At 36.3% G+C, this 26677-nt stretch overlaps 1 protein-coding gene and 1 pseudogene across 25 annotated transcripts in view; one reads left to right on the top strand and one right to left on the bottom strand.

The window, feature by feature from the left end:
* The window catches only part of Wnk1 (WNK lysine deficient protein kinase 1), a 135276-nt gene that overhangs the window by 17804 nt on the left and 90795 nt on the right, over nt 1-26677 (top strand). The gene's annotated exons all lie outside the window — the stretch shown is intronic.
* LOC147830211 (large ribosomal subunit protein uL30 pseudogene) lies at nt 18029-19107 on the bottom strand (annotated as a pseudogene).

Below are 26677 nucleotides of genomic sequence, written 5' to 3' on the forward strand. Positions count from 1 at the left end.
GCTGGGATTACAGACATGTCCTACCATGCCCAGCTAGTCATATTCATACCTTGATAGTATTGAGAAATAAGTTAAATTGACTTTCGTTATCTTTGCTTAGGAAAGAGAAACTATTTGTAGTTAACTATTTATTTGCATTTTTTTCAATATAAATTTGGTTGTGTTCCTATGGGAAATAAAGGTGAAAAGATATTTGTGAAAATATAATTAACTGCTTTATTTTAATATTTGTAAGATACATATTTGAGATGCCAAGACAAAGCTTTTCAAACTCTCAATCAGTGATGGTGAACCTTTTAGAGCTTTCAATGAAAACAAACAGCTGGCTGCAGCATGCTTGCCATACATTTGCCATCACTGCTATAGGTGGTAATTTAATGACCACAGTATCACTTTTGTGTAAGAGCCTTTAACAGACACTTTATTTATAGCTGCATATTAATTTGACTAAATTATCTGACTTGTCAACTCTTATTTCCACTTCAGTTTTTTGTAACCATTCTTAAATCTTACACAAAAAAGGTTGTGGGTTTTTTGGGTTTTTTTCTTTTTTGTTTTTGTTTTCATTTTTTGAGATAGGGTCTTGCTTTGTCATGCAGGCTGGCCTTGAACTCATTATGTAGCCCATGCTGGGCTCGGAACTTGTAGTGATACTGCCACAGCCTCCCAAGTGCTGGGATTACAGATGTGTGCCACCACATCTAGCTCAAAAAAGTTTTAAACAATTGTAGAAGTACTGCATTCTTACTATAAAAACTAGGAAATTAAAGGGCAAAATGAAAAAGAAATAAAAATCACTTGAAGTCTATACCTTCATCTGGAGATAAACTGTTACCATTTGTATCACGTACTATTCTGTGTGTTTTTATTTTTATACATGTGATAATTTTACTTTATGGTGTGGTACAGCTTGCCTGTTTTACCACATACTGAATGCATCTTCCCATTTCAAATTTTGTTTTTTAGATAAATAGCAAAGTATTTGTACACTTATTTATAGTGTATATACATTATTGTGATGCCCTATGCTATATAGTGTCATAATTTGCTTAATTTATTTCATAGAAAAACTTTCCCATGTTTAAAAACTTGAAATTTTATTTTATTTTATTTATATATATATTTATTGGTACATTTTAGGCATAAAATACATTTACATTTATCGTTGGGTGTTTGTACCAGAACATGATGTATCTTAGTTCTTATTTTTTCTCCCATTACCTGTGCACCCTTCACCCCCTCCACCCTTCCCTATTTACACAGAGTTTGATTCCTTTTTTTTTTTTTCTCATAATTTTTCCTTTCCCTTCTTCCCTTTCCCCTTCCCCTCCCACCATCCCCAAACCCTTGGACCTTTTCTTATTTCAAATTATCAGTTATTCATTTTAATCATTTTCATCCAAAAACTTGAAATTTTAGATTAAAAACTTAGTGGTTTTTGTATGTTCCCATAATTGTTTTTGATATTTTGTGCTACTGTGCACATGCAGTTGTGAAATAATTAGCTTTACAATTTAAGTTTTGATCATGAGGTTAAAGATAGAACACTTGAATTTTTACTTAAGTATATATTATTTTTTAATTCTCAGAAAATTAGAGTATTTGGCTCACAAATGCAAACATTTAGTTAAAACTAAATTTAAGAAATTGATCATTAATGGATTTGATTACTGAGAAAAAATTTTAAAGTCATGGTTAGTATATTGCAAAGCTAATTTTTTTTCAACTTTCAGCCTTTGTTCAGAGATTTGTAAGAAAGTTCATTGCTTCTCAGACAATTTGAGGCACTATGAGAATACTGTAAATTAATAGTTTGGTTTTAGAACAGTATTACTGTGTAGTTCAGAGGTTTGCAAAAAGCCAAGTGCTAGAGGCTTTAATAACGTTGAAAGTACATTGAAAATTCTTTGAGGAAGTATAGTTTTGTATATTGACTAAGCTACTGGGGAGAAAAGCTTAGTGTGCTTTTTCCACTTCCTACCACTCAAGATAACCTTAGTATACTTCCTTTATTTAATTTTTTTAGTGAAGTCTACTCTACAGCATACCAAAGATTTTGAAAATACAGGAAATTTATAGTGCATTTAAAGGAAATTACTTCCTAATCAGTTTTTTTCCAATAGAAGTAATATATATTCAGAGCCATTTTAGGAAAGAGGGAAAAGTAAAAACCAAAATAACCCCACTAAATTTCCATTACTAAAAGACAGCTGATATATATCACCTTGGAATGTTTTCCTTTTGTGTCTCTCTCCACCTCTCCCTCAGGGTAGATTTTATATTTATTCACCTCAAACCCCCTCCACTCGGCAGTACATGGGATTGAACCCAAGACTTTCACTCTAAGCTACATCTCCAGCTCTTTCTCGGACAGGGTTTTGCCAAGTCACTAGTTGCCCAGGGTAGGCTTGGATGTTTACTCTTCCTGCCTCAGCCTCTAAGACTGCTGGAGTTACACACATGCCATTGTATCTGGCTAATATAAATATTTTTAACTGCTGCATAATAGTTTCTTATATGGATGTATGATAATTTACCCCATTTCTCCACTAATGTTAGATGTTATTTTCATATAGAATCTGCCAAAAAAAACTATACACACTTCAGAAAAAGAAAAATTTGCATAAATATTTTTTAAAAATTTTTTAATTTTTAGTTTTGGTACATTTTTGCAGTACATAATGATTACATTCCTCATGGAGAATTGGTGCATATACATAACACATTTTTTTTTTATAACACATCTTTTTTGGGGGGAGGGGGGATCAATCTCAGGACCTTGCACTTTCGAGGCAGGCGGCGGCACTACTGAGTTAAATCCCTGGGCCTTGTATAAATATTTTAATACTAAATTTATTGAAACATCATGAGATTAATACAAGTTACCTTTGGCCGCTACAATTGCAAGAGGTGCTCAGAGTGGTGGCTGTCAGCGTCCATACATTTATTAGTATGGTGAACTGCTGCTTGGGTAGTCTTGGTTATTGAGATTGGTGCACATGCATTTTCAGTTTCTTCTCTAAGGACTGGCAGTATAGTGGGTTTTCTGCAACACACAACATCCTCTAGGGTCCCCTATATGTGGGTAACAGCTTCTGTTGAAAAAACATTGTACCATTTTTCTTTTCCTAAATGTGTATACATTTTTTGGGCAGACTATATATGTAAGATCCATGCCTACTGTATATTTTCATTCATGTATATATTTATGTATGTATATAGTTGGCATGAGTCTTAATCCATATGATTATGACTGTTATATTCTCAATTTACTAAAATAAAATTTAATTTGTGTAATGTCACCACCTAATTTAGTTGGTTATTATGCTTTTGCACAACTCCTCCCCTCTCTGTCCTTTTAGAGCGCCACACAGTTCAGAAAGTTACAAGAGCTTTCCAGTCTTTCACCTACATTTGTCATTAATATCCCTGCTTATGAAGACCAAGTTACAGAATATCTTTAATAACAGGATCTTTTGCAGAATTTTCCAGAGGAAAGTTCTAACCATTATTGCCTCAGCATCATTCTTCCCTGCCCCTGAACCTTCTAGGGAAGATACAGGTATTGATCCTGGTCTGGATGAATCCTCTCACCCCTCCCCCGCCCCCATTCAACTGTCAAATTCCATTCCTTTCATCTCCTCCCTCTGTTGCATGTTCCAGCTGACTGTTTCTTTGGGCTTGAACTTTCTGAAACAGAAGCCAGCTGAAGGGACTGTCTGCCAATTGCTTGTTCTAAAGTAATGCAAAGATTCCAAGTCTAGGGTCCACAGTTTTTGGAATTGGAAAAAGGTTTACCTATTGCCTTTTGAACAAAAACAAGTCAAGCTGGATGTGGTGGTCCATGTCTGTAATCGTGTAGTCGCTGCTACTCAGGAGGCTGAAGTAGGATGATTGAGGCAGCCTGGGTGACACAGTGAGATCCCCATCTCAGAAGAAAAAGGGCATGCACCACTGCACTTGGTTTTGAAAATATTTTTCATTGCTGAGTATTTAATGCCAGTAGTACAGCACTCTGTACATTCAGATTGTTTAGTCATTTTATTTTTAAATTTTAAAAATTTTTCTGGCACCAGGGATCGAACTCGGGTCCTTGCGCTTGGAGGCAGGCGACAGAACCACTGAGCTAAATCCTCAGCCCTGTTTAGTCATTTTAATTCTGGTTTTATTAGTTAGTTTGCACTACTTTTAAGCATAATATGTGTAATCTTCCCTCTAAAGGTGGTAAGTGAATTTCTAATACTGATAATTTTTAATTGATCTGTCTTTGTGGGTACATTTGTTACACTTTTTTGTTTTTTTTTACTTTTTGAGACTTTTTCCTATTTAGTTTAGGCTGGCTTTAAAACTCGCGATGTAGCCCAGGCTAGCCTCCAACTCATGGAGATCCTCGTACCGCAGCCTCCCAAGTGCTGGGATTACAGGCATGTGTGTCACCGTGCCTGGCTTTTGTTATACTATTAAAATACAAATTTTATCTTAATATACTCAGATTTTTAAATGTTTATTACCAGTTTATTGTTTAAAATTTTACTTCTGCACTTAGTTGTATTAGTGGTTATTTCTTCATTTCTATGTTCTGTCTTAGTATTTAGAGATTAAATTAAGATACTACTTACAAGTCAGGCATGATGATACTTGCTTGTATTTATTCCCAGTTAGGTGGGAGGCTGAAGCAGGAGAATTGAAAGTTCAACTCTAACCTGGGCAATTTACCCAGACCCTGTCTCATAATAAAACATAAAGAAGACTGGGAGATATAACTCAGTGGTAGAGTGCTAGTATGAGTGAGGCCATGAACTCAAGCCCTGGTATAGGACGGGGGTGGTAGGGGCACCATAATATGGTTTTCACCATAATATGCCGAGATAAATGGCACATCAAGTACACTGTTTCTGTAACATAAACGTTCTTAAGTTAGATATCTTTAAATTTCTGCCTTGCTATTAGTTGTATTTTTTATGATTAGTTATATTTTCAATAGCAGCTTCTTCTATGGCCTAATGTAAAATTTGATTAAAAGTTCATTGAAAGGTATGTTTGAAGTACTTAGTCTTGAAATACAATTTGACAATAGCATGAAGATAATAGATTTACTATTTATGAATCAGACTTTTATATAATTCTCACTTAATACCTGTGATACATTCCATTTTACAGATGAAGAGTCTGAAATTAAATAATACGCAAAGATCACAGTCAACAAATGATACAAGTGGGAGTTGAGGTCATATCATTCTTGTTTTTTTCATTCTTAGTGAAAAAGCTGAGCATGCTTCTCTTACCTGTTGTAATTACCTTGTGGTGCACATTAAAACTATTAGTTCAACTTGTTTGTAACCCAAAGACTAAATTGATAATTTTGCTGTGTTCATTCTGGTGTTTCATATTAAAATTGTTGACTGAATATTTGCAGACTTATTCACACAGATTAGGCATTCATTCAGAAGTGTTTGGTCATCATAAAGCTCGTTACCTAATTCAACATTAAGCAGTTTTTAAAAATTTGGCATTTTGTTGCTCATTAACAGAATTGTTTAAAGGTAAACAATATTCTTTATTTGAATAATTGGAGAAACTTTTTTGGTCGGTTCTTTGGAACTAAATTATTTGTCTTATGAATATTAGGGAAGAGGGTATAGTAATATGTCTTTGTATAATAAAGCTATGGTAACCTACCCTTCTATTTGCAGCTTTTTTTCCCTTTGTAGAGTATCGTCTTTGTCTATTTCAATTTTAAGTTCAGTGTTCTCTCTCTTTTTTTTTTAGGGTACTAAGGATAGAACCATTTGCACTGAAGGCAAATCCCCAGCCTTTTTCCATTTTTTATTTTGAGACAAGGTCTCAAATTTGCCAAACTGCTCAGGCCATGCACAAACTTGTGATCATCCTGCTTCAGCCTCTCAGAGTGAAATTATAGGCATCACTGCTGTGCCTACCTTCATTTCTTTCAGTCTTTATGTGTTGCTGTTCTTACCAATTCAATTAGTTGGTGGAGATTTATTTATTAGAGGATGAGAATGAAGGGGTTTTGTTTTTTTGGAGACAGGGCCTGGCTGTGTAGTTTAGGCTGGCCTTGAACTTACTATGTAGCCCAAGCTGGCCTAGAACTCTTATCTCTTATCTGACAGTTCTCTTATCTCAGCCTGAATTGTTGGGATTACAGGTGTGTGCCACCACATCTAAATGAAATATTTTCCATATACTTCAAAGTTTTGCACCCCCCCCCAAGACTATTACTTATAGCAAAAGCAGTGCTGTCTTCAAGTTCTAACAGGTTCTCTGTGACTCCCTAGTTCCTTGCAGAGAATGTAAGTTATCCTTGTCTAGGAACGTCACTATGGCCAAAACTGGGTTGTCAGATCTGATACCTTCAGTTACTCCAGCTTGGATTGAGCTTAATTGTGACCCATCTCCAGTTTTGGAGGTTGTGTTTCCCTTGCTCCCACCAAGGACAGTATTTTTCTTTTTAAGTGTTTGTAATCTTTATTCATTTAACATAGATACTTTTCCTTATCAGCACAGATAACAGATGCATTACATTCTGTTTTTAACAACCGCTTAAGTTTCTGTAGAATCAAGGTACTATTATCACTTTTTATAACCATTGTTCTGTATGTAAACATATATATGCATATAATTTTTCACTATCATTAACAATGCTTCAACCACATCTTTGTACATATTTGTCTTTGAATACCTGAAAAGGTAATCCTATGGGATAGACTGGTTAAATTTGAATCGCTGCTAACTTTCTACCTCGGTAGCACAATGGGTCATACTGGAAAGGAGAAAGACTCTTCGTGACTTGCAAAATTTTACTGTTTTGAATGAGACCTCTTAAGATATTTGTGTTTTAATAGTGAGGTACGTAGATTAGAAAAATGTAGCCTGATTTAGATTTTGAACTACTTTGCTTCTAAATTTGGACAAAACACAGAAATTTAAGACATTTCAGTTACATTGTAGCCATGGGTATGCATTTCCAAACCTGTGTGCTGTATTACTGCGTGTAGTGTGTTGCATGCACTACTGAGCATAATGGCGAAAGAAAAGTGCCATAAAAAGCTAAGTACCAAGTAACTAGCTAGAAAAAGCTTTTAATGGGAGAGCTGGCCATGGTCATTAATCTGGTAGAATAGTACTTGAGGAAATGGTTGTATTAATGTGTAATTTCTTTTGGTTATTAGAAATCAAAATAGGAGATTGAAATTAGCACTTAAATGCTAAAGTGGCTTTCTGCAGCCTAATTGAGTTTAAAGAGAGTTAAAATAGGAGACTTGGTTCTAATGCAAACTATACAAGAATGACCTTGAATAAGTCTGTTATCTTTTTAGTGAATTTAGTGGAAGAGTTGAACCTCCAGTCAACTTTAGGGCCTTGCCTTAAATACACTTATTCTTTCATAATCAAAGGAAGGCTTTTACTTTGATTCAGCCTGATTCTAGTAACTCCCTCTAATTTGTGAATGTATAACGTGGTTTACTCTGGATGACTTTGTGATGGCTTTCAAACTTTTATCACTGAGACTCATTCTAAGAAATATATTTTACACTGTGGCCCAGTACATAGACACATAAAGAGCCAAAAGTTTCACCACATACTTTTTTTTAACTTGTAAAAAGCTATATTTTCTGGTCTATTTTCACTTAAAAGAAAAAAGCTATTTACAGCCCACTCTTTTTTTTTTTTTTGGTATCTGGGATTGAACTCTGGTCCTTGAGCTTTCGAGGCAGGTGGTGGAACCACTGAGCTAAATCACCGGCCCACAGCCCACTCTTTGTAGAACATTGCATTTAGAATATAAACCCAAAGCTAGTTTTTTACTTAACTAATTAAACATAAGTTGATAAAAAAATTTGCCACTAAATGAAAATACAGTGGCTATATGAATTTTAGCTCTTGCCTTTATTTGTTAGCCCTGACACAAGCTCTACAATTAGTGTTTATTCTTAGGAATGAATAAATGATTATGATTTTGCATAATAGCTGCAGCTAGCTAAGTATGGTAGTATAAGCCTGGCTGAGACTGGAAGATTGCAAGTTCAAGTCCAGCTGTGCACTTTAGCAATTTAGACTCATCTCAAAATAAAGAATAAAAAATGGGTGAGGGAGCTGGGCATGGTGACACACGCCTGTGATCCCAGCACTCGGGAGACTGAGCCAGGAGTATCGTTTTGAGTTCGAGGCCAGCCTAGGCTACATAGTGAGTTCAAGACTAGCCTGCACTACATGGAGAGACCCTATCTTGAGAAAAAAAAAGAAAAAGGATTGAATGTATAGATCAATTTGGGGAGTAATATCATCTTAACAACATTTAAGTTTCCCAATCTATTAATATGAAATGTTAATGTAAAATGAAATTAATATAAAAAAAGGACTGGGGATACAGCTCAGTGTGAAGGCCCTGGGTTCAATTTGTAGTACTACCAAAAAATTGCTGAATCTGGGTACATGTAAAATTCTAATTGCTAGTTTTCAATGTAGGTAATTAAATGTTTTATTTTTGCTTTTCATTTAATCTTTGTTGACAAACAGTACTGGCATTAGCTACAAAACCAGTGGTCCTAATAATCTTCAGCACCTTTTTGGATTTGAGTTTTTGTAAAGGTACTTTGTGGAGATTGTTGATTTAATTTTAAGATTTATATATGTGTGTGCGTGTATGTGTGTGTGTGTATATACTGTTATTTTTTAACAAATGGGTTTCTTGCTTTTGTGTTCTATCAAAATCTTTTTTTTTCTTTTGAGAATTTCTTGGTCTAATCTAGTCCTATCAGGTATCTTTCTTCTTTCTCCTCAGTGAGATCGAGTTCTCATGGGATTTGTGCCTTTTTAAATCTAAGGATTAAAATGAGGTTTTTCTGGAAATATTAATATTTGTGTGACCCTGACTATACTATTCACTTAATTTATGAGCCTTTATCCTCATCTGAAAAAATGTTTTTGTACTTGACTGGATTATTTTGAATAACAAAAAAAATGCATTACATTCATAGTACATTGTGCAGTCATAGACCTAACTTCAGAAAGTAACCTATTTTTTATCTAACAATACTTAAAAATTCATGACTTAATTATCATTTCATTGAGGCTTGAATTTGAATCAGATTTTGAGAGAAAGTACTGTAGACATAGTTATGTAGCTATTTAATGTAGCAAGTCTATAATAGTGCCACTTTGTTGTGTTGTATATTATTTCATGTAGTTCACTCAGTAACCCTTTTATAACCATCCTATATGTCATTTCTTTCTTCTTTTTTTTTTTTTTTTTGGTACCAGGGATCGAACTTGGGTCCTTGCGCTTGGAGGCAGGCGGCAAAACTACTGAGCTAAATCCCCAGCCCTGTCATTTCTATTTTATAGATGGGAAAACCAATGGAACTATTTGTTGGAATAGTCACTGAGGATGTATCTGAGTAGAGCACTTAGTTGTATGTCATTGAATATATCACTCTAGGGTTCCTAAGTCTATGAAATTAATTAGAATTCAGAAATATAATTGAAATCTAAGGAGAAAGTAATGGAAATAAAGTTGTAATGATAGGTTTATTTTAATTGTATGAATCTCAAATTAGTTAAGTAAATATTGCCCTGGATCAGCACTAATAGAAATATGTGTACCACACATGTAGTTTATTTTCTTATTTATTTTTTGCAGTACTAGTGATTGAATCCAAGGCTTTTTGCACTGAGCTACATTCCTAGCCACCTTTATTTTTATTTATTTTTATTTTTATTTATTTTTTGGTACCGAGGGTCGAACTTGGGACCTTGCGCTTGCGAGGCAGGCACTGGAACCGCACTGAGCTAAATCCCCAGCCCGCCACCTTTATTTTTAAATTTTTATTTTGAGACAGGTTCTCACAAAGTCACTTGCCTAGCTTGGGCTTGAACTTGGAATTCTCTTACCTCAGCTTCCCAGAGTGCTAGGATTATAGGAATGGGCCAGCATACATGGGTCACATATGTAGTTTAAATTTTTCTGATAGTCACATTTTTAAAAACAGGTGGAAATAATTTTGATAGTATATATTTCATATCCCAGCATATCTAGATATCATTTCAACATGTAATCAATATAAAAACTATAAAGATAATGTATATTCTTTTTTTTTCTATTAAATCTTCAAAATCCAATTCCTGTTTTACATATTACATCTCAGTTCACACCAGAAACATTCAGTGAAATACTTAATAATGACATTTGGCTAATGACTACCATTAGCCAAATACTTGAGTATTTCAGTGTTTTACTTCTGAATGCCTCTTGTTAAAATTGTTCTTGAGCAGTGTACCTGCTCAAGATGTTGGTTTTGAGTGTTTTATTTTACCATCAATAGTGAGACTATACTTGCAGGCATACATAGATGAAGTCTGATTCTCTTCAAGTTTTCTTTCTTACCTCAGTTTCAGGTTGCAAAAGACTCCACCTCCACCACTTGTACTAGGGATTGAACCCAGGTCCTTCGCATTGAGCAACATCTCTATCCCCTTTTAAAAATTTTTAAATTTTGACACAACCAAATTGCTAAATGCCCCAGGCTGGGCTTGAATTTGTGATTCCTTCTGTTTCAGCTTCCCAGAGTGCTGGGATTACAGGCATGTACCACCATGCCTGGCTTAAAGGTTTTCATGGTTAGAATTTGAATACTTATTCATACACAGTTTAGAAGATCCAGAGATGCAAAGAAAAACTACCTGTGTTGCCATCATCCAAAAATTAATATGGGCAATATTTTGATGAAATTTCATCTGGTATATACCGTGTGTGTGTGTGTGTGTGTGTGTGTGTGTTGTGTGTATGTGGGTGTGGGTTTTTGTGTGAATCCAGAGCCTTGTGCATGCTAGGCAAGTCCTCTACCACTAAGCTACATATCTGAATGTTTTTATTGTTTTGAGACAGGGTCTTGCTAAGTTGCCTGGGCTGAGGTCAAACTTGTTATTTTCCTGCATCAGCCTCTGGAGTAGCAGGCAGTACAGGTGTGTTGCCACCATGCCTGCTCCCTCATCCCTCCTTCATTGGATTGTAAGCATCTTTTAAAAATAATATTTAATTTAACAGTTACAACAGATATTTGTGTTAATGATATTCCTCTTTATTTAAAATATAGTTGTATTAAGGTAGATTTACGTGTAATAAACCATACATGTATACATTCATGAAACTATCACAAAGATCTCTATTTCCTGAATTCTTTCTCCAGTTGCTTAAATCTCCTGTCACTGTATTAAAACTTAAAGATGCTCTTCTATTTTATAGTTGTCTTTTAGAGATTTCTGACCTTTACCAGTTTGTACTGGTTGCTTTTTAAGTTATTGCTTAGGTTAGAGATCTCCCTTTACGCTCATTTTGGCAATTTCAGTTTTCTCTGACTGATCTTCCATAATGCCATTTCCTTCTCTTTTGAATCTTCTTCCTTATTTTTGAAAGTATGCCTTAGTAGTTTTTTGAAATGGCATTTTGGAGATAAAAATATATTTTGAAATCTTCAACGTCTGAAAATTGCTTTTTTTACCTTTCTTTCCTCCCTTTCTTTTTTTTTTCTGGTACCAGGGATCGAACTCGGGTCCTTGCGCTTGCGGAGCAGGCAGCGAAACCACTGAGCTAAATCCCTGGCCCCTTTCCTCCCTTTCTTAATGGGTAGTTTGGATACCGAATTCAGGATTGTAAATAATTTCTTCATAATTTTAAAAGCATTACTTTATTTTCTTTCAGCTTTCAGTATTGCTGTTAAAGTCTGTACTAGGGATTGAACCCAGGGCCTCCCACATACTAGGCAAACATTCTGTTACTGAGATACATCCCTAGCCCCTTTTAAATTTTGAGACAGAATCTTAATTAAGTTCCCCAGGCTAGTCTGGAACTTGAAATCCTCCTGTCTCAGCTACCATGTAGCTGGGATTATAGGCATATGCCATCACTCATGCAGCACTTTTAGATTTCTTTGCACCCTGTAACCTGTTCCTCCCCCATCTCCCTTCTAGTAAGTTTTCAGATTTCTCTTGTTGACCTCCATGTTTTGAAATTTCACAATGACATATGCCTAGGTGTGGGTCTGTATTCATTGTTGCTGTTAGTGTCTGAAATTTCACTTACCAATTTTGAAAATTTTCCTTCCACTTTTTTTCTTCCTCTATTTTCTCTTCTTACTTTTCGAGGTCCTGTTACATGTATGTTGGTTCTCCTAGACCTATGGTTTAATTTCCTTATCTTTTTTTGCAGTACTGGGGATTGAACCCAAGGCTTTTGTATTAGCTATATCCCCAACCCTTTTTCATTTTTTTGAGACAGGACCTGGAAGAGGCTAAGTCACTTGAACTTGGCTTGAACTAGGCTTGAACTTGCTATCCTTCTGGTTCAGCCTCTGAGAGTGCTAGTATTACCAGAGTGCACCACCACACTTGGTTTCGTTTTTTTCTGTAAGATTTCTGTCAAATTTGGGATCCTCCTGCTCAACTTCATAAGTGGTGGGATTATTTGTGTGGACCGCCACACCCTGCTCTGGAAAGCCAATTTATTTCATCAGGTATTTGTTAATAATTTACTTTGTGAAAGATACTGAAAAGAGCAGATAAAATTGTCTGTGCTTACAGCTTACTTAGCATCAGATATTATACTGAAAGTATTAACGTTAATCATTAATATGATTGTTATGTCATTTAACAATTTTCTCTCCAATTCTAATCTTAAATTGGAGGATGATATTTGCCTTTTTAAATTTTTATACATACGGTAATACAAGAGTGATCATAAGCCCACATTTACATCTCTAGTCTGTGAATAGCAGGTTTATGTTTCCCAAGATCAGTAGAGGGGAGGGCCTATAACAGAAAAGGGGAATAATAGGGTTTCTCAGTACAAACACTTGGTCTTGCCTGCCTTTCTTCCCCTCCTAGGCCTAGGGATAGGAACATTCTTAATTATCTTGGTAGTACCAAAACATTGCTACTCCCGCATCCTACTCCTCAAAAGTTTTCTGGAGGAAGAAATTAGCTACACAAAAGGGGAGAGAGAAGTAATGTATGAGCTGAGGAATAACAAAGGTCTAAAGGTAAAGGAGGTTGGCAAAGAAATTCAGTTAATATGTGTATTACAGTGAACCCTTGAGTTAGAACTGGCCCCACATACAAACAACTTGGGTTACAACCCAATTTTACTTTTAATTTATGACCAAAGTCTTGAGTTATAACCTGAAGGCTGGTCTTTCCTGTATGGGGTTGATTGAGAAATCCTGGGCCAATGTCTGTCCAAGGACACTGAGGTCTGCCTGAAAGAAAGTATGGCCTAAAATTATACAGGAGAGAGACTTTGAAGACTGTGTAGAGGAGCCTGAGCCTTCAGTGTGACCCTGTGGTTGATGACACTGTCTCTATAGCAGAGTCCCTAGGCTTGCAGGTAGATAGTGGTGATGCTGAAGAGCTGGTGGAAGAACACTCAGAGGAATTGTCTACAGGGAAACTTCTGCAACTTGTGGCTGAGCAACAGAGAATAGCAGCTGAAGAGCTTTCTGAAGAGGAGAAGGAGTATCAACAGTCAGTGCAGCAAAGTTCTTCTGAAATCAAGGAAATCCTAAAAAAATGGACAGAGCTACAAACATTTGTAGAATAGACCCATCCACACAGAGAAAAAGCCCATCATTGCATTTATTTGCTTAATGACAATGTTATGTCATACTACGGAACAGTATTAAAGAAAATAAAGAAATAACCTTAGACCAGATTTTAGTTCTGAAAAGGTTTGAGACCTAATGAGCCAGAAGCAGGTCGTAGTGGACTGCAGACTCTCCCCAGGAGAGAAAGGACACCAGAGAGCCAGATTCTTGATGTTCTTATGGAAGGGGACTCACCTTCCAAAGAGTAACCACCTTCCATTTCATCCTCCCTTCCTGAAAGCAAAAGATGTCAGCTCGAATGGTGAGTACAGTATGAAATTGTTGTTTCTGATAAACTAGGCACATTTTATAACTTTTTGGTGAATAAATAAGAAAATTATTGGTGTTTCTGGTAAATTACTCACATTATACAACACTTTTTAGTATGAAAAGGTTAGTTAAGGGTGCTGTGGGAGGTTCGGAACGGATTATGGGTATTTCCATTATTTCTTATGGGAAAAATAATGTTGACTTAAAACCAACTTGAGTTATAACCAGTCCGGGTGAACAAATTGAGTTCATAAATCAAGGGTTCACTGTATTTCTAATTAATATACTTTTCCATTTTTGTAATATTGTTATTCTTGTAAGAAAAGCAGCACAGATTAAGAACACATATTGTCGGGCCAGGGATTTAGCTCAGTGGTTTTGCTGCCTGATGCGCAAGTGCAAGGACCCAAGTTTGATCCCTGGTACCAAAAAAAAAAAAAGAAAAGAACACATATTGTTTGAGATTAAACCATATATATTAATAGCAGAACTTGAAAGTTCTTTCTTGCCTCTACCCTCCTGCTTTTACTCCTTTGCCCAGAGGAAACTATATATATTTATGTGTGCTTCCAGGTCTTCATGCATTTACAAATATATTCTCACATTTAAAAAATTAATAACTTTTATGAGCTTTTAATCCCTTTTATTCATGGAGCTCTTATCCGGTGTAGTGAATTCTGAGGACAAAAGACAAAATTTAAATTCATATACTATTAAGGCTGTTTTCCAGCTAGAGATGTTGCTTAGTGATGGAGTACTTGCTGGCAAGCATGAACTCTCGGATTCAGTTGTACTGCAGGTGGGGAAGGCTCTTTTCTTCACTTGTAAAATGAAGCACCTGTATTTTAGGATTATTGCGATGCGAATGAGAGTATACATGGCCTCAGTAAACTAAAACAGGGTAACTACTATTACTAACAAAGCCAAGGCTCTTCTTTATCATCTTCTTGAATAAAATAAAAACAGAGGCTGATAACAAATTTTTTTAAATGATTGTGGAAATAGAGAATTGTTGGATAATAGTATAGTTTTCAAAGTATCTCCAGAGTCTTAAGTAATGGGCCATTTTTTCTCAATATATGTTTTTGTCTGGCATCAAGACAGAACATGAGATTAGGACCATAGAGTTTTGTTTTGTTTTTGTTTTTTTGAGGCAGAGTCTCATTATGTAGTTCAAGCTGGCTTTGAACTATTGGCCCAGGCTGGCCTTGAATTTGAGGCAATCCTCCTGCCTCAGCCTCCCAAGTGCTGGGATTACAGGCTTGCACCAGCATGCCCGGCTACCATAGGTTTGACTAAATATGGCAGATTTATGATTTATATAATTTTGTTAAATTGCCATTTGTATTTGGAAATATATGTAATGAGATAATTCTTACATTACAGAGTTTATCTGTTTGTACAATTCAGTGGTTTAAAAAATACACCCTGTTGTACAGCCATCATAATGATAAATTTTCACCCCCTTCCTTAGTTACTTTTCTTTTTGTTGGGACCCAGTACCCGACACCCACAACTCTGAGGAGGAAAGATTTATTTTGGTGCGCAGTTTGTGGAGGTTTCAGTTTATAGTTGACTTGCTCCAAGACAGCACAGCATGGCAGAGGGCCATGGGAGAGGAGAAACAGCTCAGGGCATGGTAGCAGGAAGTAGAGAGAAATCAAGGGCAGGAGAGATACACCCTTCCAGGCCACACCCCTAGTGACCCACCTCTTCTAACCAGGCTTCACTTTCCATCAGTCCACTCTTCAGCGCACTAGTTCACTGATGGATATCATGCCACCATGATCCAGTCACATCTCCAAACCCCCAGCTAGAAGCGCATGAGGTTTTTGTGGGGACTTCTAGACATAAAACCATAGAACCCAACTCAAGATCCCCTTTTCCGCCAACCCCTCCATCTGTGGGTAACCGCTACCCCATTTTGTTTCTAGATTTGTCCTATTCTGAGCATTTTATATAAACGATCCATGTAATATATGGTCTTTTGTGACGAGCTTCTCTTCACTTAGCATGTTTTCAGGGTTCACCTATGTTATAACAGTATCAGAACTTCATTCTTTTTTATGGTTGAATAATATTTTATTGTAGGGATAATACCATATTGTATTGATCCATTAGTTGATTGATGCTTGTGTTGTTTCTCCACTTTTTGGTGGAGAAACACAAATTACAAACTTTTAAAATGAACATATATTTTAATTTCTGACAGTTACTGAAGAATGGAATTGTTGGGTTGTATATTAACTATAGTAAGTCTTTTGAATCTTTTGAGGAACTACTTTCAGGTATCTACCACTAGGTCTGGAGTGTATGTACCAGTTTACATCTGCCAGCAGTGAATGAAAATTCTAGTTTCTCCAAATCAAGTGCTCATCAACACTTTTTTGGCCTCATTTTTCTAATGATTGTGATTTGTTTTCCCCTCAGCATTTTTAAATACATAGTGTTTAAAAAATTATTATTTTCCCTTTTTTTGAAATAGGGTCTTGCTATGTAGCCCTGGCTGGCCTTGATTTGCGGTCCCCTGCCTCAGCCTCTGGAGTGCTGGGATTACAGGCATGTGTCATCATGCCTGGCTAGGTTGTTGAATTTGGCCATTCCCTCCCACTGTCCCTCCTGCAGTGCTTGGGACTGGACCCATGCATGCTAGACACATTCTGTCCCACTAAATTTTATATCCTTGCCCTGTGTGGTATATTACATTGATTTTCAGATGTTTAACCAGTTTTGCATTCCTGACAAAAAATCCCATGTAGCCATGGAAATAATTCTTTTAATTTGTTGCTAGGTTGGATTGCTTGTATTTTGATAAGGATTTTTGTGTCTGTGTTCATGAGGAATGTTGGTTTTTGGTGCCCCCCCCCCCCCCCGCCACCTCTTTTCTTTGAGACCGGATCTCCCTATGTAGCCCAGGCTAGCCATGAGCTTGCAGTGATCCTCCTGCCTAACCCTCCTGGGTACTGGGATTACAGGCATATACCACCACATCCAGCAGTGTTTAGTTTTCTTGAGATTTCTTCTATCTGGTTTTAGTATTAGATTAACACTTGGCCTCATAATATTCCTCTCCTGTTTTTTGGAAGAATTTGTGAAGAATTGATATTAATTGATAGAATTCATCAGTGAAGCCATCTGGATCTGGAAGGGCTTTTCATTATGGGAAGGTTTTTTTTTTGGTACCAGGGATTGAACTCAGGACCTTGAGCTTGCAAGGCAGGCTTGGTGCACTGAGCTAAATCCCTGGCCCGATTATGGGAAGATTTTAAGAATTACTAATTTGGTATTTTTTACTTTTTATAAAGTTTATCCACATTTCCTATTTCATCTTGAGTCAGTTTCTATAATTTGTGTCTTTTGGGAATGTTCGGTTTCATTTAGGTTCCCTAATCTGTTGCCATACAGTCTTTCATAGTATTCCCTTATAATAAGGCCATTATATGTGAACAAGATTACTTATACTGTTGCTATCAGTGGTACTGGGGATAAAGTCAGGACCTCAAAGCATGCTAGGCAAGCATTCTACCACTGAGTTGTGTGCCCAACCCTTTAAACTTTTTTTTTTTAATTGTGTTTTATTGTGAAGCAGGGTCTAACTAAGCTGCCTAGGGTGGTCTTGAATTTGCCATCTTCATGTCTCAGCCTCCCCAGTAGTTAGTATTACAGGCATGTGCCACCATGCCCAGCTATCTTTGTTCCACTTTAAAAAATTTTCCTGCTTTTGTCTTTTCTTCCCCACAATGCAAGGTGGGTGGGAGTGGACACAACACGACTTCATAATAATATAAAAAATAGGCAAAGAACTTTATACTAGAAATTTCTCCAAAGATTATGTACAAATGGACAGTATAGCCTATGAAGAGATGTTCAACATCACTAATCAGAAAAATCCAAATCGGAACTACAGTGAGGTGTTTCCTCCTACCAGTTAGGATGGGTACTAAAAAAATAGCAAGGTATTATAAAAAAAATAGCAAATGGTGAGGACATAGAAAAATTAGAGCCCTGGTGAACTGTTGGAGGAATTTTATTTTTTTTAACTTCTCAGCAAGAACTGATTTTTTAAAATAAATTTTATTTTACCACCTCCCCCTGCCCCCCAAGCCTCCTGTGTTGGGGGAATTGTAAAATGGCACAATCACTGAGAAAAAAAAGTATGGCGGTTCCTCAACAAATTAAAAATAGAACTACCATATTTCTAGCAACCCCACTTCTGGTTATATATCTAAAAGAATCATTTGAAAGGACATATTTGCACAATCACATGCATAATAGTACCATTCACAGTAGGAAAGAAACAACTCAAATATCAATAATGGATAAGTAAGTGGGTAAATAAAATATAGCATATTCACACAATTGAATATTCACACAATTGAATATTATTCCAGCTTAAAAAGAAGGAGTGTTGGTTAAGGGATACAAAGTTTCAGTTATGCAGGATGAATAAGTTCTGGAGATTTAATGTACAGCAATGTAACTAGAGTTAGCAATATTATAACATGAAATGTGCTAAGATGGTAGATTTGTTTCCATTTTGAGGACAGTCACTATTTATTAATTGACCAAAAATAAGCTTGTTGATCTGGTCTGCCCTGTTGTCAGCATCTCTACCTCCTACAAAATGAATGGTCTTGTTCTTTTTTCCACCTCATGGAGAAGATAAATTAAAGGGTCAGAGGAAGTTATTTTCTTCTTTGCTGCATTTTAAAACAGTATAGTTCTCATGAGTCAGATCTTCCATGTAGAAGATGCCACATTTTTCCAAGAGGTGGAGCAAAGTGTTACCTGTCAAGGCAGTTCATTTCCTAACGATTTTGCCATAACCATGCTTATAGATTAGTTGATCTACTGACATTAGGTTTGGGTATCCTCATGCAAAATATGACTCCATAATCCTCATCATTTTAATTGAAGCCTTGTTGAGCTTAACAAAGGTATCAAAAATCTGGCAAAGACAAAGTAGCTGCTACACCTTTTGAACCTTTGTGCTCAGATCGCTGATGTCTCTGATCCTGATGAAAAACACCAGTTTGGGCTCTGCAACTACAAGCTTTTCTTGCCATCTAGACACTCAACTTTCAGTTCTACACTATCTGTATTCCTTATAATAGTGCTTAGCTTTTTCGTGAGTAAACTTCCTCCTTCCCTTTCAAAGCATCTTTTGGGCAAACTTCTTAGGTACTTTATCTCCCTCCCCCCCGCCCCCCCCCACCACCACGAGGGATCAAACTCAGGACCTTGCACTTGTCAGGCAGGTGTGGCACCACTGAGCTACATTCAGCACTGCAAAATTCCACCACTTTTAAGGATTTCGGGAATATCAGGAACATTTTTTTTTTTTCCTCTTTAGCACTTTTCTGTGATTCCAGCTGGAAAACAGTCTTAGAGGGTGGATCCCAGAGCACACTGATTCACCTTCTCTGAACTCTTCCAGCCCTATTCATATATAGCTAGCTGGCTGTCCAGGGTGGTAGCCTGTACCCCCACAAGGCCGTGGAGCACTTAAATGTGTTAATGTAAACTTAAGTGGAAGTAGAGCTCCAGGTGAATAGCTGCTTATGAGCGTCTGATGATTCTTACTAACTTCAAAGAAGACTCCTAATTCTTCCTTTTGATCTAGGTTGATATCACTTAGATGTCTCCAGGCTATACATACTGGAATTCTTATCAACAGACATCACTCACAAAGATCAGAAATTGAAGATGGAGTGGCAGAAAATGGTGGGCAGCACATGGAAGGTGATAGAGCATTACTTTGGGGATAAAGGTAAATCAGGTGTGGCCAGTGAGTCCAGGCACTTAGGCCCTTTTCAGATATGGGTTCATGGGCCAAGGCAGCTGCTAAGGAGTAGTGTCATTGTCAGAGGATGTGGTCAAAGCTGTTCAAATAATATATACATCTTTGGTTATAAAAGAGGAAATGACTGGGCTGTGGAGCTAGCTCAGTGATACAGCACTTGTTCAGTGTGCTCCAGGGCCTCCGGTTCAGTGCCCAGCACAATTCTGATATGAGCAGTCTTGCTATGATTGTTCTGGTTCTTAGTGAAAATTTAACAGACCATACTTTCTTGTCCTGGTAGAAGGTCAGGGGCTTGGGGTAGAAGTAACCCTCTTGGGCAGGCCGTTTGGGCTGAAATTCTTACCTGAAATACATCATCTTTCTTCACCTTGTTCCCTGGCTCAGAATAAATGTAGCTGTATCACCTGGGTGCCTCCACTTCATGGTCTCCACAGGCTCCATCAAGGTGTTATTGAACTCATCTAGGGGCCAGATTAGGGTAGTCTCTTTCTTCCTTGGTCTTAATTTAACAGTTCTATTTTAACTCCACCGTTGGCTTAATATATATTTCATTTTTAATATTGTTAGTGGTTGCTTTAGAGTTTGTAATACACATTTCAAATTAATCAGAACCTAACTTTCAAAAATATTCTATACTTTTAACACTAATATAAGGATCTTAACAATAGTAGGTTTTCAGTTCTTCCATCCTATCTTTTGTGCTATTTTTGTTGTACATTTTTCTGAATTCTAGAAACTAGAAAAAGTAGGACATAATGTACTCTCGTTTATGAAGTAGGGAATCTTGGTAATTGGAAAGGAAAGAATAGGAGAGATTATGAAAGGGTGTATTCAGACTTCCTAATAATATTTGAAGTCTGAAATTGAAATCAAATTATCCGTTTGAGATAACAAATTTCTTTATGATTATGGATTGATCTATTTCAAGAAATCTCCCAGCTTCCATTTTTTTCCTTTTCTAAAAATCAAAATGAAACAAATTCTGACACTCAACTTAGATGTGGTTTCCTCCTTTCTGTCTTCTTCATTTTCCATTTCTAATCAATCACCTTGTCTTAAGTGTGCCTCTTCTATGCAATAGTCAGCCAAACTTACTTTCCTTGAGTCTAATTACACTGCTCAAATGTGTTTTCCACACCAGTTCCAGTATGACTTTAGGAAGATGCAAAACTGATCTCTTCTTTTTAAATATTCAGTGGTGCCCTATTTTCTATAAAATAAATTTTAATTTCTTTATTGTGGTAGGAAGTTTTCCAGGATATTAGTAATGTTTATTCATCCTTCTTTCCTACCATATCCTTTTTTGAATTACATGTTTAAACTGTTCCCAACCTTTTTATTTTGAAGTTGTCTGTACACAAGCTGTTTTTCATCTTTTTGGATGTCTAATAAATTCACACTCATTTAAAAATATTTTTCTCTAAAACCTTTTTCTTTTTTGGTTGTACTTCCATGTTCTTGTAATACTGATTGTTTCATACTTAAGTGTGACTGTCTTATTTACCCTTCACTATACAGTTGATCCCCTCCCTCCTTATTTTTTGGTACCAGGGATAAAACTCAGGACCTTGTGTTTGCGAAGCAGGCGGTGGCACCACTGAGCTAAATCCTGGGCCCTCCCCTTTGTTTTTGAGACAGTGTCTCACCAAGTAGTCCAGGCTGGCCTTGAATTTTAGATCCTCCTGCCTCTGACTCCTGAGTGCTGGGATTACAGGTGTGTACCACCTTTGCACCCCGACATTTGACTTTTTAAGGGTGTTACTCTCATCTTTAGATTAATCTTCAGTATCATTTTCCATTTTTATGATTACCTTCTGTATCATGCAAGTATCAGGTTAGTGTCAAAATTTCCTTTTTTTTTTTGTGGTACCGGGGATCGAACTCAGGTCCTTGCACTTGTGCAGCAGGCGGTGAAACCACTGAGCTAAATCCCCAGCTAAAATTTCCTTTTAACATTAAAGTTTTATAACAAGATTTATTTTGAGAGAAAAATGGATTTAAAAATATAGCCATAAAGACAGGATAATAAAAGTATCCTAGTGGTGTTATATAAATTATCAGAATTTAGTTGATTTCACTTTCAACCTTATTTATTGTTCCACCAAATAATTTCTATGTTTTATAAGATCAAGATGATTCTATCCTCATTCCTTCAATTCTGTCTAACCTCTATTATTTACATTTTAGATTATCAGGATGATTAATATTAAACATAGTGACTTCTTTGTTTTAAAATTTTCTTTTAAGTGTGAAGATCAAGTGTTACACATATTAATCTGAGTCAGCTAGGATGCACATTGTTCCTTTTGTACTATTTTCTGGTTTTCTTGTTTCGGTTTGTCTTGATTTTTGTCCTGCATTCATATGTGGGGCCTTTTGGAGGTGATTAGATCATGGATGTGTGATACTCATCAGTAGATTTACTCATCAGTGGATTATTCCACTGATGAGCTTGTAATTAAATGTAATGTTGGGAGTTTAAGCCTGGTCAGGGGAGGTGTGTCATTAGGGGCATGGGCTGGAGGGGTATCTTTCATTTCCTCCTCCCTTTGATTGCTCTTTGCTTCCTGCTGCCACATCGTGAGCTGTTTCTCCTCTGCCATGTCACCCTGCCTTGGAGCCAGCAGAGACTATGGACTGAAAATAAATCTCCGTAGAGTTGTGGGTGTCAGATATTCTCAGTGAGAGAAAAGTAACTAAGACAAACACTTGACACCTCATTGTCCCCTTACCCTAGTCTCTGGTAACCTCTTTTCTATTTTGTTTTTATAAATTTGTCTATTGTATGTACTTCACACAGGTAGAATCATACAATATTTGTCTTTTTGTATCTGGCTTATTTTACTTGGCATAATGTTCTCAAGATTCATCTGTATTTTAGCAAGTATGTCAGAATTTTATTTCTTTTTAATGCTAAATATTTTGTTGTGCATAAATATTTCGTTTACTCTTCATCTGATCATGGACACTTGTTTCCATAGTTCATTGTGAATACTACTGCCTTCATCATTGGTGTTTAAGTATCGGTTTTGAGTTGTTGCTTTCACTTCTTTTGAGCTTATACTTAGAAGTGAAAGTGCTGGACCATACAATAATTCCATGCTTAATTTTTAAGAAACAGTTGTATTCTTTTCCATATCAGCAGCACCACTTTACAATCCCAGGAGTGCATAAGGATTCCAGTTTATATGCATTCTTAGGAATACTTTACTTTTTTCAATAACTATAAAATCAAAATCTGTGATGGTTCAGCCTTGCTGTCAACTTGATTGGCTTGGGAGCTGCCCGAAGCATTGATAAAGCACACTTTTGGATGGATCACGGAGTCATGGCCTTGAGTCAAAATCTGATCCCTGACCCCTTCCTCTCTGGCACTGTTTCCCCTGCTCTGCTTTTTTTTTGTATTAAATTCTTTTATTGGTACATTGTAGGTATACAACACAAATTCATTTCTCATTGGGAATTGTACCTTTATATAATGCATCTTGGTTCTTATTTTTTCCCCATCCCTAGCCCTCCCTTCACGCCCTCCACCCTTCCCTATTTACAAAGACTTTATTTCCATTTTTTCCATTTCTCATCATTTTTTCCTTTCCCTTCTTTCCTTTCCCCTGCCCCTCCCACTACCCCTACCCCTTTGGACCTTTTCTTCCTATTTTACATTATCAGTTATTCATTCTAATAATTGGTACATTTTAGGTATACAGTATAATGACATTCATCAGCCATGTGAACTTAGTGTCTCTGCCCCACCATACCCTCCACCATGACAACTCTGCTTTAGAGCAAGCTGACCATGGACTGAATCCTCTGAAACTTAGCCAAATTAAACGTTTCCTTGTTTAAGTTGTGGCTCTCTGGTATTTTGTCCCAGAGATGAGAAAGCTAATACAAAATATATTTTCAAATTAGTGTTTTTGATAATCGGGGCCAGGGATTTAGCTTAGTGGCCTCGCAAGTGCAAGGTGCTAAGTTTGATCTTGGGTACCAAAAAAAAAGTTAAAATGTTTTTGACAATCTGACCCAAATTGTTGCAGTCTTACTTTATAAGTATCAGTCTTATAAGAATATGTTTTTTAGTTACAAATTATATCTTCAGAAATTTTATCTTCATCTACCAAAGGAATTCAAAGCAAATAGATGACTAGCAAAATATGGTGACATTGTTAAGTATGTGCCAACCTTTCTCTAGCCAAAATGAATTTATTAACAAAATTAATAATATACTGAAATTGCCCCCAGGTTATCATTTTCCTAGATTAATTCAGACACCAAACTCTGTCTGGTGAATTCTTTTGGTCAATTGGATAAGCCAAAACATACATTCATTAATCAATTGCAGTCCTGGGGATCAAACCCAAGGCCCTCATGCAGAGCTACATCCCTGGCCCTTTTTATTTTTTATTTTGAAACGGGATCTCACTGAGTTGGTGAGTTGCCCAGGCTGGGCCTGAACTTCAGATCCTCTTGTTTCAGCCTCCCAAATTACTGGAAATACAGACGTGTACCACCACTCCCAGCACATATATTAACTTTAATTGTCTAAATTAGAAACTAATAGTCCCAAGTTAAGAAAATGCTAAATTCTGATGACTTATTTCACTGCAATGTAAAAATGTCAAAATGTGAATTGTATTCAGGAAATGTATATGGGAGAATAAATCATTGTCAATGGAATAGCCACCATAAATATAATGTTAATTCCTGTAATTTTTTTGCAGTTTTTAAAGCATACTTATATACAGTAGGAGGTATGATCAAAATATATGGTGAAGGGCTGGGGATTTAGCTCAGTGGTTCCGCCACCTGCCTCACAAGTGCAAGGTTCCGAGTTCGAGCCCTGGTACATATATATATATATATAGAGAGAGAGAGAGAGAGAGAGAGAGAGAGAGAGAGAGATCTATATGGTGAGTGTTTAAATTTTTAAAAATTACAATGAAACACACATTGCCATTAATCTTCTTCAGAATACTAACCCTCACTTTGAACACACTTATCCCATTATTTTTTACACTTTTTGAAGCAGTTCTAGAAGACCTCTTTTCCTGATTGCCTTTATGAGGTGTGATCAAAAATACAGTGAATGCTGCTGCCAAGTGACATCCAATGGAAAGTGAGACTTATAAAACATTATGGTGGGTCTATATCCATTCACCAAATCTGGCACCATGAGACTTCCGGCTCTGTCTCAAAGTCAAAATGATCATGAAAGGTAAATGTTTTGAATTGATTCAGGACATCAAAACAGCCATGACAGTGCAACTAAAGACATTACTTATGAATGCGGACTTCCAGAACAGCTTCACAAAGTGCCAAGAACTATGGGATACCATGTGTTTGAAAGTAGGGGATGTATTTTGAGGAAAATTAGTGGCAATATGTTTTTTACTGTAATAAATTTTTTTAAATTTAAGCATTCACTGTATTTGTCTATTACACTTTGTATGTTAGACAAAGTTATCCTTAAGAAAGATGTTTCTATTTTCTGAGAAAGAAATTAAGACTCATGGCAATTATTTTAGAAAAAGAAGTTCAAGAGAAGCAATGAGCATGGCAGATAAATGCAGGAGTTGTTCTTGTCTGGTGGGTTATTTGGGAGAGTGTTGAAAAAGGAAGTGGATTCAAGTGGGTTTGAAATTTGGATTTGATATAATACTGTTTCCCAGACTTGCTGGTCATAAGAAGACTCTTTTCCTGAAGATTAATTCACTGAAGTGAGGGTAGCATCCTAGAATCTTTTTTTTTTTTTTTTGGTACCAGGGATCTAACTCAGGACCTGGCACTTGTGAGGCAAGTGCCGGAACCACTGAGCTAAATCCCCGGCCCCTAGAATCTTTATTTAACAAGTTCCTTCAGAGATTATTATACTTAGCAGAATTGGTTACTTCCACATCCATTATTTTTGAGCAGGGGTGATGGTGTGAAAATAGTTTCTTGGGAATATCTGCTACCTAAAGAGTAGGTTGAAGTGTGAAAGAGTAATCAGACAATGGTAATTTTAATGTGAGAGAGTTGTGATTTTTACCAGTTCCCAGAAATGGAAAAGATGAGAGATATGGGGACTACTGGAATTGTAGAGATTCTTTGGGAAGACAAAGATAAATTAAGAAAATTGAAGTAGATAAGATGATTTTTGGAAGAAATTTTATAGGATTGAGATATATTGAATCTTTTGTTATAAAATTTCTAGTAGACATTTGTAAATATTAATTTGAATTCCAAAATTAATAAAATATTACATTAAAAGGTCAGATCTTGCCAGGAATCAAGATGTCAAGGGTCTAGTCTCAACTCTTGTTAAGGCAGGTTTCATTTTTTGTTGAAATTCGACCATTTTCCTTGTTCTTGAACCTTAAAGTCTTACTCTTTTTCTGGGCTGGCTCTCTATAAATTTGAAATGTTTATTCCCAAGCAAGTAGTATGGAAAAGAAGGAAAGAGATTAAGATTGAGCTGATGAAGATAAGATCTACAAAAAAGGTGATATATAAATTCTGTATTTAAAGTTAATATGAATAGGGAGTGCATGGTCAAACTTACATTGTGTTTTATATACTAGGCTTATTTTCTTGATTTCTTTCCTGAACAAAATAAAACAAATTTTGGATAACAGGCTCAGTGAATTCTTAGAGATGCTTGTCTTTGTGATGTGCAGTACCACATTTGCTTATAGTGGCAGTTTCTTGTAAGATGACCCACTAAATGTTCAGTGCTTATGACTCCATTTGAGTTTTTCAGTTATATTTTGTTAGTCTCCCCTTTGATGACCACTCAAAAGAACTTAAGGAAGTATTTATTTTCCCTCTATCTGCTGCAGAGCAGTCTGAACTATAACATTTTCTTCCTATAATGAGCAAGAATTTTTCCACCTTTATCCTCATCTACATTCACCTTCTCTTTAGCTCCCTTTGTCAGTCTGGTTGCTTTCTTTTGGATTTTTCAGTACAG

Source organism: Heterocephalus glaber, unplaced genomic scaffold (assembly GCF_053883595.1).
Source record: "Heterocephalus glaber isolate CG9 unplaced genomic scaffold, H.glaber_assembly_v1.0 deba00000281, whole genome shotgun sequence".
NCBI lineage: Eukaryota > Metazoa > Chordata > Mammalia > Rodentia > Bathyergidae > Heterocephalus > Heterocephalus glaber.